We start from the raw sequence: 13,940 nt of genomic DNA, 5'->3' as shown, positions 1-13,940 counted from the left end.
TCCATCTATCAGTGGATCCGTAAAAATCATGCGGACGTCTAAATGGAGCTTTACAGGGGTGTGATCAATGACAGGGGGGTAATCAATGACAGGGGGGTGATCAGGGAGTCTATATGGGGTGATCACCACAGTCATTGATCACGCCCCTGTAAGGCTCCATTCAGACGTCCGTATGCGTTTTGCGGATCCGATCCATCTATCAGTGGATCCGTAAAAATCATGCGGACGTCTGAATGGAGCTTTACAGGGGGGTGATCAATGACAGGGGGGTAATCAATGACAGGGGGGTGATCAGGGAGTCTATATGGGGTGATCAGGGGTGATCAGGGGCTAATAAGGGGTTAATAAGTGACAGGGGGGGTGTAGTGTAGTGTGGTGCTTGGTGCTACATATTGCTGAGCTATCTGTGTCCTCTGGTGGTCGATCCAAACAAAATGGACCACCAGAGGACCAGGTAGCAGGTATATTAGACGCTGTTATCAAAACATCGTCTAATATACCTGTTAGGGGTTAAAAAAATCACATCTCCAGCCTGCCAGCGAACGATCGCCGCTGGCAGGCTGGAGATCCGCTCGCTTACCTTCCGATCCTGTGAACGCGCGCGCCTGTGTGCGCGCGTTCACAGGAAATCTCGCGTCTCGCGAGAGGACGCGCCGACACGTCCAGGCGGAATCAATCAACCACCTCCAGGATGCGTCGCTGCGTACGGCGGTCCGGAGGTGGTTAACAGTGACCTCCACAATGCCCGCCCCTTTAACAGTGACTTCCAAAGTGCCTGCCCCTTTAACAGTGACCTCCACAGTGCCCGTCCGTTTAATAGTGGCCCCTGCCCCCCAGACATGTAGCAGTGTAGTTGTGCTGTCATGCGTCATATGACTAAATATTTAAGCACCTGCGATTCCGAACTGCTAAAACCTGGAGTAGGACCTGCGAGCTTCTGTTGGCTAATAATGAACATGTGACCATGTAAATGGCAGTTTGGATTTAAGTGAAAGGCTTGCAGGCTTCTATTGGCTAATGTAGGTAATTTTTTGGGAATATCTCAGGAACGGTGAGAAATTTGTAAATTTGGTGAAGATCGGTCTAGTCATTTGGTCGCGCATAAAGAACGTACAGACAGACAGATATCTAGACAGACAGACAGAAACTCATTTTTATATATATAAGAGATATGTAAGGGTTTGATTTAATTTAAAAGGGTGGGGGGTTTCTGGATTGATAAATGGTATAGGTTGTGTGTATAATAAAGGATTAAAAAAGCTGACCCCTTTGAGGAGAATTCATTAGCATGGAGTAATATACATAGCTCACAAAAGAATTTGCATGTAAACTTTTAGGTCTATGAACACCATATAAAATGGGGAACAATGGGACATCATTTACAGATGATCAAAATCCATTACATAATTGGTGTAGGAAAGGATTCTTTACGGGAAGGAGCTATGAGATCAGAGATTTTGCGAATTGCAGAACCTCTGGAGTGGTATACTTCATTACTTGCCAGTGTCCCCTCAATTATGTGGGTAAGACGAAAAGGGAGCTGAGGAGAAGAATTGGGGAACATCTAGGAGACATTAAAGGGTTTCTGTCACCCTGCAAAACTCATTTTTTTCTTTTTGGATAGTTAGATTCCTCATAGTGCGATATAGCAGAATATAATGCTCTTACTTACTTTCATGCGGCCGATTCTTTATAAAACGAACTTTTATAATATGTAAATGAGGGCTCTACCAGCAAGTAGGGCGTCTACTTGCTGGTAGCTGCTGCAGAAATCCGCCCCCTCGCCGTGTTGATTGACAGGGCCAGCCGTGATCTCCTCCTCCGGCCGGCCCTGTCAGTAATTCAAAAATCGCGCACCTCGCGTCATTCGGCGCAGGCGCTCTGAGATGAGGAGGCTCGTATCCTCAGCACTCCCTCAGTGCGCCTGCGCCGATGACATCACCGAAAGAGAAGACGTCATCGGCACAGGCGCACTGAGGGAGTGCTGAGGATACGAGCCTCCTCATCTCAGAGCGCCTGCGCCGAATGACGCGAGGCGCGCGATTTTTGAATTACTGACAGGGCCGGCCGGAGGAGGAGATCACGGCTGGCCCTGTCAATCAACACGGCGAGGGGGCGGATTTCTGCAGCAGCTACCAGCAAGTAGACGCCCTACTTGCTGGTAGAGCCCTCATTTACATATTATAAAAGTTCGTTTTATAAAGAATCGGCCGCATGAAAGTAAGTAAGAGCATTATATTCTGCTATATCGCGCTATGAGGAATCTAACGATCCAAAAAAAAAAAAAATGAGTTTTGCAGGGTGACAGAAACCCTTTAAACATAGAGATAAACCGGTGGCTAATCACGTTCATGAATTCCATGAGGGGAATCCAAACTCTTTGAGGTTCCAAATCATTGAGGTTATCACTCTCTCACCACGTAGGAGTGATTGGGACAGGAGGATACTACAAAAAGAATGCCAATCGATTTAAAGACTTAAGACATCTAGACCTGATGCCCTTAACGAACAACTATCGTTTGGATGTTTTTTATAATTAGAAAGCATCATAGGGTCAATACATAATGTTCTCCTGATTCCTATGGACTTTACTTTTTTTTTCTTTCTTCTCCATATAAAATCCCCTACCTACCCTGGAATCCTTCTATGTCTCCGGTCCTTCTCCTCGCCCTCCTGGGCAACTGTCAAATATGGTCTTAATATACATTGAAGAATTGTCATACGTATATATATTGGATCGGAATTGATCCAAGATGATTCATCTAATCCAGGATGGTGTTACTCAAATTTAAATGAGGTGTCCCCCATCTAGGATTATTCCTGTGAGCAACGTTAATAATATAGGTGTTTAGAGCCTTGGATATATTTATCATATATCCATCTCATCGTTATGCCCCCCCTCCCCTTCTTTAACTCTTTCTCCCTTATATATATCTACCTAGCCAGATATAAAATGGATAAAGAAATAACTAATGATGAGCCCACATATTGCCCCAGTGTTTGAATATGGAGTGTGTATCTGCTCTAGTCATTTACTGGCTTTATCTATCGCAGTTATTCTGAGCAATGCATTGACACTTCCTGTCTATGGAACGCAGCATCGGGCTGTGGAGTGCATGGCAGTAATGCAATATCCGGTTTGTGGAGCGCATATGCAACGTCACTTCCGATCTGTGGAACGCATGCGCGACGTCACTTCCGGTCTGTGGAACGCATATGCGTCCCACAGCGGCGTTTTTCCCTATATCGGTGGGTTATAATAATAAAGAAACATGTGGAGTGAAAAGAGGATAATAAGTAGGTCCTACTTTATTATATAATACTGGAGTGACCCATATAAATTGATTCTGGCAATATATAAGTGGTAGAAGCAGGGGCGTAGCTAGAAATGACTGGTCCCCATAGCAAAAAAAAAAATTTGCCCCCCCCCCCCCCGGATCTCTCACCCCCACAGACCTCTCGGACCTCGCCAACGCATTTGTGCCAGTGTAGGAAATGTATGAATCTAAATGTCTGTGTGTTAAAGAAGATTGTTAAATTGTACAGGGGTCTGTAACACAAGAAGGTGAAAGAACATATCGTGGGGTGTGTATGTGTATTAGACAGAAGGTAGGGATATGTATCTTGTGTATTTTGGGTATTAGGGAGAGTAAGGGGTATATATCTAGTGCTGATACATGTGTAGGTGAAGAGCCGCTCTGACATAATTCGTCTCTTTCATATTATAAGCTCCCCTTATGTATAATTTACTTACAGTTCTGAAGACTCAGGGGTGCTGGCAGGATTAGCCTCAGGGGTGCTGGCTTGCTTGGTCTCAGGGGTGCTGATAGGCTTGGCCTCAGGGGTGCTGACAGGCTTGGCCTCAGGGGTGCTGACAGGCTTGGCCTCAGGGGTGCTGGCAGGCTTGGCCTCAGGGGTGCTGGCAGACTTGGCCTCAGGGGTGCTGGCTCGCTTGGCCTCAGGGGTGCTGGCTCGCTTGGCCTCAGGGGTGCTGGCTCGCTTGGCCGGGCAGAAGGAGTTTGGGAGACTGTGAGGCCTTTTTTCTCCAAGCTGCTCCGAAAAAAAAATATTTTTCACTACACCTCAGGTCAGACCACCAATCAGACCCCCAATGTTAATCAGACTTCAGCTAAAAGCCCCAATAAGATCCCCAATGGTAATAATACCCCAATAAGTCCTCAGATAACACCTCAGCTCAGACCCCAATATGAATGACCCCCAATCAGACCTCAGACAAGAGCCCCATGCCTCATAGCAGCCCCCAGTAGCCTCATAGCAGCCCCCAGTGCCTCTCACCAGCCTCCAATGCCTCTCCATCAGCCACCAGTGCCTCTCACCATTAGGCCCCTAGTCCCTCTCACCAGCCCCCAGTGCCTCTCCATCATCCCCCCGTGCCTCTCACCAGCCCCCAGTGCCTCTCCATCATCCCCCAGTGCCTCTCCATCAGCCCCCACTGCCTCTCACCAGCCCCCAGTGCCTCTCCATCGGCCCCTGTGCCTCTCACCAGCCCCCAGTGCCTCTCCATCAGCCCCCAGTGCCTCTCACCAGCCCCCAGTGCCTCTCCATCAGCCCCCCGTGCCTCTCACCAGCCCCCAGTGCCTCTCCATCAGCCCCCAGTGCCTCTCACCAGCCCCCAGTGCCTCTCCATCAGCCCCCAGTGCCTCTCACCAGCCCCCAGTGCCTCTCCATCAGCCCCCAGTGCCTCTCACCAGCCCCCAGTGCCTCTCCATCAGCCCCCCGTGACTCTCAACAGCCCCCAGTGCCTCTCCATTAGCCCCTAGTGCCTCTCCATCAGCCCCCAGTGCCTCTCACCAGCCCCCAGTGCCTCTGACCAGCCCCCAGTGCCTCTCCATCAGCCCCCAGTGCCTCTCCATCAGCCCCCAGTACCCTCCCCATCAGCCCCTAGTGCGCCCTCCCCGGTATTTAAATCATTGGTGGGCAGTGCGCCTCCCCCCCGCCCGCCCCCCAATGCCACTCCATCGGCCCCCAGTGCCTCTGACCAGCCCCCAGTGCCTCTGACCAGCCCCCAGTGCCTCTCCATCAGCCCCCAGTACCCTCCCCATCAGCCCTTAGTGCGCCCTCCCCGGTATTTAAATCATTGGTGGGCAGTGTGCCCTCCCCTCCTCCCTGGTAATCATTGGTGGGCAGTGTGCCCTCCCCCCGCCCTTCCCAGTATTAAAAATCATTGGTGGGCAGTGGGCAGTGCGCCCCCCGGTAATCATTGGTGGGCAGTGCGCCCCCCCTCCCCGGCAATCATTGGTGGGCAGTGTGCCCTCCCCCCGCCCTTCCTAGTATTAAAAATCATTGGTGGGCAGTGCGCCCCCGGGCCCCCCCCTTCCCCATTCATTGGTGGCAGTGGCAGTTCCGATCGGAGTCCCAGCAGTGTAATGCTGGTGCTCCGATCGGTTACTATGGCAGCCAGGACGCTACTGAAGTCCTGGCTGCCATGGCCAGTTACTCTGCAGAATAATTACATGCGCTGTGGCCGCCGGGCGCTCCTTCTTCTTGTAACTCACAGGTCTGTGCGGCGCATTGCTTATGCTTATAGCAATGCAACGCACAGACCTGTGACGAGTTACAAGAAGAAGGAGCGCCCGGCGGCCACAGCGCATGTAAGTATTCTGCAGAGTAACTGGCCATGGCAGCCAGGACTTAAGTAGCGTCCTGGCTGCCATGGTAACCGATCGGAGCCCCAGAATTACACTGCTGGGACTCCGATCGGAACTGCCCCTGCTGCTGCCACCAATGAAGGGGGGGGCCCGAGGCCTGGGCCCCTATCGCACCGCCACTCAAATATATATATTTTTTAATCCTCAGCTGGCAGCCCGGGCCCCCCATTGGCGTAGGGCCCCATAGCCATTGCTATGGCTGCTAAGGCGATCCCTACGCCACTGGGTAGAAGAGGGGGAGGACAATCCTGCTCGACTGGGGGTGGGAGGGGGGCGGACCCAGAGGGGAGGAAATGAGATTTAAGGCGCCAGTATGAAACTAAGAGTGAGACACCTGACATCCCAAAAGCCCACATCTTGGCTCAAGTCTCCCAGAGGGTCCTGATTGAGGGACAGAAAGTGACAGTCTCCATCATGAAACTGAAGCTAAGTATATGGTCCCCTGACTAACCGGTCTTAATACACATTGACTGGGGAAATGCTGCGTCGGGATTAATGTTTTTGTTTTTCATATCTTCCAGGATTTGTTTGGTCTTTGTATCTAGTGGTATACCTATTTGACATTCAGTATTACTCAGGAGATTTATATTATTTCTTGTTTAGGCGTTGTAATAGGGCTCTACAGGGATATAGAGACAAGGAACGAGGACAGGTAACCCCTACCACTAAGGGGTGTCCCTGGGCTGAGATCTAGCGAGGGATGTATAGGGAAAAATAGGTATCCTCATTAGTTCTATGTGCTCCCTATTTGTCGCCATTATAGATTGTTTATCAGCAAACATCCTCACTACTTCCGTTTACCAGCAAGCATCCTCACTACGTTTGTCTCTGCAGTGAGTCCTCTGCAAATTTATGGGCCTTATTCATCAAACCGTGAGTAATCCCAGAATAAATAACCCATTGTTCTGAAATAATAGGTATCCCATTCGTATCTGGTATCTTGACCCATGGGGTCTGAGCTTTATGTGACCATACGTTTTTAAGATATTATTAAAAGTTATATTTTATTGTATGGGAAGGTGTTCTAGCTTTATGTACTTTACGGTAAGAGCAGTCAAACTTTAGAATTGATTTAAAAAAATAAATTACGGGTAGAGTTGAGCGAACACCTGGATGTTCGGGTTCGAGAAGTTCGGCCGAACTTCCCGGAAATGTTCGGGTTCGGGATCCGAACCCGACCCGAACTTCGTCCCGAACCCGAACCCCATTGAAGTCAATGGGGACCCGAACTTTTCAGCACTAAAAAGGCTGTAAAACAGCCCAGGAAAGAGCTAGAGGGCTGCAAAAGGCAGCAACATGTAGGTAAATCCACTGCAAACAAATGTGGATAGGGAAATTAATTAAATTTAAAATAAAAAAAATTAAAATTAACCAATATCAATTGGACAAAGGTCCCATAGCAGAGAATCGGGCTTCACGTCAGCAGAGAATCAGTCTCTTCATGCCATAGCAGAGAATCTGGCTTCATGTCAGCAGAGAATCAGTCTCTTCATGCCATAGCAGAGAATCTGGCTTCATGTCAGCAGAGAATCAGTCTTCATGTCATAGCAGAGAATCAGGCTTCACGTCACCCACCACTGGAACAGGCCACTGTCACATATTTAGGCCCCGGCACCCAGACAGAGGAGAGAGGTCTCGTAACAGAGAATCTGGCTTCATGTCAGCACAGAATCAGTCTTCATGTCATAGCAGAGAATCAGGCTTCACGTCACCCACCACTGGAACAGGCCACTGTCACATATTTAGGCCCCGGCACCCAGACAGAGGAGAGAGGTCCCGTAACAGAGAATCTGGCTTCATGTCAGCACAGAATCAGTCTTCATGTCATAGCAGAGAATCAGGCTTCACGTCACCCACCACTGGAACAGGCCACTGTCACATATTTAGGCCCCGGCACCCAGACAGAGGAGAGAGGTCGCGTAACAGAGAATCTGGCTTCATGTCAGCACAGAATCAGTCTTCATGTCATAGCAGAGAATCAGGCTTCACGTCACCCACCACTGGAAGAGGCCACTGTCACACATTTAGGCCCTGGCACCCAGACAGAGGACAGAGGTCCCGTAACAGAGAATCTGGCTTCATGTCAGCACAGAATCAGTCTTCATGTCATAGCAGAGAATCAGGCTTCACGTCACCCACCACTGGAAGAGGCCACTGTCACACATTTAGGCCCTGGCACCCAGACAGAGGAGAGAGGTCCCGTAACAGAGAATCTGGCTTCATGTCAGCACAGAATCAGTCTTCATGTCATAGCAGAGAATCAGGCTTCACGTCACCCACCACTGGAAGAGGCCACTGTCACACATTTAGGCCCTGGCACCCAGACAGAGAAGAGAGGTCCCGTAACAGAGAATCTGGCTTCATGTCAGCACAGAATCAGTCTTCATGTCATAGCAGAGAATCAGGCTTCACGTCACCCACCACTGGAACAGGTCACTGTAACACATTTAGGCCCTGGCACCCAGACAGAGGAGAGAGGTCCCGTAACAGAGAATCTGGCTTCATGTCAGCACAGAATCAGTCTTCATGTCATAGCAGAGAATCAGGCTTCACGTCACCCACCACTGGAACAGGTCACTGTCACACATTTAGGCCCTGGCACCCAGACAGAGGAGAGAGGTCCCGTAACAGAGAATCTGGCTTCATGTCAGCACAGAATCAGTCTTCATGTCAAAGCAGAGAATCAGGCTTCACGTAACCCACCACTGGAACAGGCCACTGTCACACATTTAGGCCCTGGCACCCAGACAGAGGAGAGAGGTCCCGTAACAGAGAATCTGGCTTCATGTCAGCACAGAATCAGTCTTCATGTCATAGCAGAGAATCAGGCTTCACGTCACCCACCACTGGAACAGGCCACTGTCACATATTTAGGCCCAGGCCCCCAGGAAGAGGAGAGAGGTCCCGTAACAGAGAATCTGGCTTCATGTCAGCACAGAATCAGTCTTCATGTCATAGCAGAGAATCAGGCTTCACGTCACCCACCACTGGAAGAGGCCACTGTCACACATTTAGGCCCTGGCACCCAGACAGAGAAGAGAGGTCCCGTAACAGAGAATCTGGCTTCATGTCAGCACAGAATCAGTCTTCATGTCATAGCAGAGAATCAGGCTTCACGTCACCCACCACTGGAACAGGTCACTGTAACACATTTAGGCCCTGGCACCCAGACAGAGGAGAGAGGTCCCGTAACAGAGAATCTGGCTTCATGTCAGCACAGAATCAGTCTTCATGTCATAGCAGAGAATCAGGCTTCACGTCACCCACCACTGGAACAGGTCACTGTCACACATTTAGGCCCTGGCACCCAGACAGAGGAGAGAGGTCCCGTAACAGAGAATCTGGCTTCATGTCAGCACAGAATCAGTCTTCATGTCATAGCAGAGAATCAGGCTTCACGTAACCCACCACTGGAACAGGCCACTGTCACACATTTAGGCCCTGGCACCCAGACAGAGGACAGAGGTCCCGTAACAGAGAATCTGGCTTCATGTCAGCACAGAATCAGTCTTCATGTCATAGCAGAGAATCAGGCTTCACGTCACCCACCACTGGAAGAGGCCACTGTCACACATTTAGGCCCTGGCACCCAGACAGAGGAGAGAGGTCCCGTAACAGAGAATCTGGCTTCATGTCAGCACAGAATCAGTCTTCATGTCATAGCAGAGAATCAGGCTTCACGTCACCCACCACTGGAACAGGCCACTGTCACATATTTAGGCCCAGGCACCCAGGCAGAGGAGAGAGGTCCCGTAACAGAGAATCTGGCTGCATGTCAGCACAGAATCAGTCTTCATGTTATAGCAGAGAATCAGGCTTCACGTCACCCACCAATGGAACAGGCCACTGTCACATATTTAGGCCCCGGCACCCAGACAGAGGAGAGGTTTATTCAACTTTGGGTTGCCCCGCAATATAATGGTAAAATGAAAATAAAAATAGGATTGAATGAGGAAGTGCCCTGGAGTACAATAATATATGGTTAAGGGGAGGTAGTTAATGTCTAATCTGCACAAGGGATGGACAGGTCCTGTGGGATCCATGCCTGGTTCATTTTTATGAACGTCAGCTTGTCCACATTGGCTGTAGACAGGCGGCTGCGTTTGTCTGTAATGACGCCCCCTGCCGTGCTGAATACACGTTCAGACAAAACGCTGGCCGCCGGGCAGGCCAGCACCTCCAAGGCATAAAAGGCTAGCTCTGGCCACGTGGACAATTTGGAGACCCAGAAGTTGAATGGGGCCGAACCATCAGTCAGTACGTGGAGGGGTGTGCACAGATACTGTTCCACCATGTTAGTGAAATGTTGCCTCCTGCTAACAAGTTCCGTATCAGGTGGTGGTGCAGTTAGCTGTGGCGTGGTGACAAAACTTTTCCACATCTCTGCCATGCTAACCCTTCCCTCAGAGGAGCTGGCCGTGACACAGCTGCGTTGGCGACCTCTTGCTCCTCCTCTGCCTTCGCCTTGGGCTTCCACTGGTTCCCCTGTGACATTTGGGAATGCTCTCAGTAGCACGTCTACCAACGTGCGCTTGTACTCACGCATCTTCCTATTACATCCAGTGTAGGAAGTAAGGTGGGCACATTGTCTTTGTACCGGGGATCCAGCAGGGTGGCAACCCAGTAGTCCGCACACGTTAAAATGTGGGCAACTCTGCTGTCGTTGCGCAGGCATTGCAGCATGTAGTCGCTCATGTGTGCCAGGCTGCCCAGAGGTAAGGACAAGCTGTCCTCTGTGGGAGGCGTATCGTCATCGTCCTGTGTTTCCCCCCAGCCACGCACCAGTGATGGGCCCGAGCTGCGTTGGGTGCCACTCGCTGTGAACATGCTTCATCCTCATCCTCCTCCACCTCCTCCTCATCCTCGTCCTCCTCGTCCTCCAGTAGTGGGCCCTGTCTGGCCACATTTGTACCTGGCCTCTGCTGTTGCAAAAAAACCTCCCTCTGAGTCACTTCGAAGAGACTGGCCTGAAAGTGCTAAAAATGACCCCTCTTCCTCCTCTTCCTCCTGGGCCACCTCCTCTTCCATCATCGCCCTAAGTGTTTTCTCAAGGAGACATAGAAGTGGTATTGTAACGCTGATAACGGCGTCATCGCCACTGGCCATGTTGGTGGAGTACTCGAAACAGCGCAACAGGGCACACAGGTCTCGCATGGAGGCCCAGTCATTGGTGGTGAAGTGGTGCTGTTCCGCAGTGCGACTGACCCGTGCGTGCTGCAGCTGAAACTCCACTATGGCCTGCTGCTGCTCACACAGTCTGTCCAGCATGTGCAAGGTGGAGTTCCACCTGGTGGGCACGTTGCATATGAGGCGGTGACCGGGGAGGCCGAAGTTACGCTGTAGTGCAGACAGGCGAGCAGCGGCAGGGTGTGAACGCCGGAAGCGCGAACAGACGGCCCGCACTTTATCCAGCAGCTCTGACATGTCGGGGTAGTTGCGAATGAACTTCTGCACCACCAAATTCAGCACATGCGCCAGGCAAGGGATGTGCGTCAAACCGGCTAGTCCCAGAGCTGCAACGAGATTTCGCCCATTATCGCACACCACCAGGCCGGGCTTGAGGCTCACCGGCAGCAACCACTCGTCGGTCTGTTGTTCTATACCCCGCCACAACTCCTGTGCGGTGTGGGGCCTGTCCCCCAAACATATGAGTTTCAGAATGGCCTGCTGACGTTTACCCCGGGCTGTGCTGAAGTTGGTGGTGAAGGTGTGTGGCTGACTGGATGAGCAGGTGGAAGAAGAGGAGGAGGAAGCTGAGTAGGAGGAGGAGGAGACAGGAGGCAAAGAATGTTGCCCTGCGATCCTTGGCGGCGGAAGGACGTGCGCCAAACAGCTCTCCGCCTGGGACCCAGCCGCCACTACATTTACCCAGTGTGCAGTTAGGGAGATATAGCGTCCCTGGCCGTGCTTACTGGTCCACGTATCTGTGGTTAGGTGGACCTTGCCACAGATGGCGTTGCGCAGTGCACACTTGATTTTATCGGACACTTGTTTGTGCAGGGAAGGCACGGCTCTCTTGGAGAAGTAGTGGCGGCTGGGAACAACATACTGTGGGACAGCAAGCGACATGAGCTGTTTGAAGCTGTGTGTGTCCACCAGCCTAAATGACAGCATTTCATAGGCCAGTAGTTTAGAAATGCTGGCATTCAGGGCCAGGGATCGAGGGTGGCTAGGTGGGAATTTACGCTTTCTCTCAAATGTTTGTGAGATGGAGAGCTGAACGCTGCCGTGTGACATGGTTGAGATGCTTGGTGACGCAGGTGGTGGTGTTGGTGGTACATCCCATGTTTGCTGGGCTGCAGGTGCCAACGTTCCTCCAGAGGCGGAGGAAGAGGCCGAAGCGGCAGCAGCAGAAGAGGCCGAGGCGGCAGCAGCAGAAGAGGTAGCAGGGGGAGCCTGAGTGACTTCCTTGTTTTTAAGGTGTTTACTCCACTGCACTTCATGCTTTGCATGCAGGTGCCTGGTCATGCAGGTTGTGCTAAGGTTCAGAACGTTAATGCCTCGCTTCAGGCTCTGATGGCACAGCGTGCAAACCACTCAGGTCTTGTCGTCAGCACATTGTTTGAAGAAGTGCCATGCCAGGGAACTCCTTGAAGCTGCCTTTGGGGTGCTCGGTCCCAGATGGCGGCGGTCAGTAGCAAGCGGAGTCTCTTGGCGGCAGGTGTTCTGATTTTGCCCACTGCTCCCTCTTTTGCTATGCTGTTGGCTCGGTCTCACCACTGCCTCTTCCTCCGAACTGTGAAAGTCAGTGGCACGACCTTTATTCCATGTGGGGTCTAGGACCTCATCGTCCCCTGCATCGTCTTCCACCCAGTCTTGATCCCTGACCTCCTGTTCAGTCTGCACACTGCAGAAAGACGCAGCAGTTGGCACCTGTGTTTCGTCATTATCAGAGACGTGCTGAGGTGGTATTCCCATGTCCTCATCATCAGGAAACATAAGTGGTTGTGCGTTAGTGCATTCTATCTCTTCCCCCCCTGGGGAAGGGCTAGGTGGATGCCCTTGGGAAACCCTGCCAGCAGAGTCTTCAAACAGCATAAGAGACTGCTGCATAACTTGAGGCTCAGACAGTTTCCCTGATATGCATGGGGGTGATGTGACAGACTGATGGGCTTGGTTTTCATGCGCCATCTGTGCGCTTTCTGCAGAAGACTGGGTGGGAGATAATGTGAACGTGCTGGATGCACTGTCGGCCACCCAATTGACTAATGCCTGTACCTGCTCAGGCCTTACCATCCTTAGAAAGGCATTGGGCCCCACCAAATATCCCTGTAAATTCTGGCGGCTACTGGGACCTGAGGTAATTGGTACACTAGGACGTGTGGCTGTGGCAGAACGGCCACGTCCTCTCCCAGCACCAGAGGGTCCACTAACACCACCACGACCATGTCCACGTCCGTGTCCCTTACTAGATGTTTTCCTCATTGTTCCCGTTCACCACAATAAGAAAAATATTATTCGGGCCAATGTATTGAATTAAAATTCAGGCCTTTTTTTACAGACACCTAACACTGTCTGGCTATCTATTTAGGTACCGTATTACACTAATACAGGCACACCAGTAATGACAGATTTAGCTGAATATAAATGTGAGGCCTATTTTTTAGGCGCTGGGTGACAGGTATACGTTTAATCACAGAATTAGACTTGTATCTGCACTGTAGCGTGTGTGTTAAGTTTTTCAGAATGACACTATCAGCACCTTGAATCTAATATACCCTTTTTGGGATAGATTTAAAGTAAGCCTGATATAGCAGAAACTACTAATTTTGAGAATGGCAAATTTGGGAATAGTTTTTCAACCCAGAACAAAAACTGTGCTTTTACGGTCACTAAAAATAATTTGACCAGCTAAAACAGTACTGATTTGGAGGAATAGAAATGTCAGGCCTATTTTTTAGGCGCTGGGTGACAGGTATACGTTTAATCACAGAATTAGACTTGTATCTGCACTGTAGCGTGTGTGTTAAGTTTTTCAGAATGACACTATCAGCACCTTGAATCTAATATACCCTTTTTGGGATAGATTTAAAGTAGGCCTGATATAGCAGAAACTACTAATTTTGAGAATGGCAAATTTGGGAATAGTTTTTCAACCCAGAACAAAAACTGTGCTTTTACGATCACTAAAAATAACTTGACCAGCTAAAACAGTACTGATTTGGAGGAAAAGAAATGTCAGGCCTATTTTTTAGGCGCTGGGTGACAGGCTCAACTTGCCCCTGATGTAGTATATGGCCAAAAAATAACCACACTATTGATGGTTAAATG

Source organism: Bufo bufo, chromosome 6, assembly GCF_905171765.1.
Source record: "Bufo bufo chromosome 6, aBufBuf1.1, whole genome shotgun sequence".
Classification (NCBI taxonomy): Eukaryota; Metazoa; Chordata; class Amphibia; order Anura; family Bufonidae; genus Bufo; species Bufo bufo.
Note: the sequence above shows the minus strand (reverse complement) of the source record.